This window comes from Arachis duranensis, chromosome 10, assembly GCF_000817695.3.
Source record: "Arachis duranensis cultivar V14167 chromosome 10, aradu.V14167.gnm2.J7QH, whole genome shotgun sequence".
NCBI classification, from domain to species: Eukaryota; Viridiplantae; Streptophyta; class Magnoliopsida; order Fabales; family Fabaceae; genus Arachis; species Arachis duranensis.
In genome coordinates, this window is record NC_029781.3 from 42,162,408 (window position 1) to 42,163,969 (window position 1,562).

Here is a 1,562-nt window from a genome sequence, read left to right on the forward strand (position 1 = left end):
CATTAGCAGGTTATATGTTTTGTTTTTACAAAGGCAAGTATCAAAAATGAAGGAATTCACAGAGTTACAGAAGAATTCAGCTCAAAAAGCAGAGAAAAAGAGCTTACTGGCGAAAAAACGCCAGTAAGGGGCATTTTGGGCGTTAAATGCCAGAATGGGCACCATTCTGGGCGTTTAACGCCAGTAAAGGTGCCATTTTGGGCGTTAAACGCCAGAATGGGCACTATTCTGGGCATTTAACGCCAGGTGTGCAGCATCCTGGGCGTTTTAGTTAAACGCCCAAAAGGGGCAACAAATGGGCGTTAAACGCCAGAATGGGTGCCATTCTGGGCGTTTAACGCCAGAAAGGTGGGGGGACCAAGATTTTGTTTTCAAATCAAATTTTTTCAAACTTTCCTTTTCTTACCCATACCTTTCTACATAAATGCATCTCAACCTTTCATCATTCACTTTCAAATTTTCAAAAATCTAAAATCATTCTTCAATTCTCTCAAATCAATCCCAAATCTTGTTCAAAAACTCACCCTTCTCTCAAATTCTTTCCATATCTTCTCAAATCTTCTTTCAAATTTTTCTTTTTTTTGAAATCTCTCCTCCCCACCTTATAAATACACGTTTGACCCCCCTCATTCCCCACACCATTCGAATTTACTCGTCCTTCGGTCATCCCCCTCTCCCCACCATTCGAATTTGCTCTCCTCCTCTCTCTCCTCTTTCCTTTCTTTTGCTTGAGGGCAAGCAAACCTCTAAGTTTGGTGTGCTTTTTCGTGATCACTAAGCCAAGATTTATCAAGATCATGGCTCCTAAAGGAAAACAAACCAATTTAAGAGGAAAGAAAGAGAATAATCTAAATAATCTTTGGAATCAAGAGAAGTTCTTAACCAAAGAACATGAAGACCATTATCACAAAATAATGGGTTTGAGGTCAGTGATCCCGGAAGTAAAATTTGATCTGAAAGAAGATGAGTATCCGGGGATCCAAGGGCAAATTCGAAACAGAGGATGGGAAGTTCTAACCAATCTTGAAATAAAGGTTGGAAGGAACATGGTTCAGGAATTCTACTAAAATCTGTGGTTAACAGATAAGCAGAGAATGACTGGAACTGCTTACCATACCTACAGAACCATGGTCAGAGGGAAAGTTATGTACTTCCATCTGGACAAAATAAGAGAAACCTTCAAATTACCTCAACTGCAAGATGATCCTGAATCCTTTAATAGGAGAATGGTGAGAGCAGATAAAGGGTTAGATCAAGTTCTAGAGGACATATGCCTCCCTGGAACTAAGTGGATAACCAATTCAAAGGGTGTCCCAAACCAACTCAAGAGGGGAGACCTCAAACCAATTGCAAGAGGTTGGCTAGACTTTATTGGGCGTTCCATATTGCCCACTAGCAACCGTTCTGAGGTCACCATCAAGAGAGCAGTGATGATTCATTGCATTATGCTTGGAAAAAAAGTGGAGGTTCATCATGTGATTGCTTGTGAGATCTACACAATTGCAAATAAAAATTCCACTGAAGCCAATCTGGCTTACCCAAGCTTGATCTCCTTGCTCTGT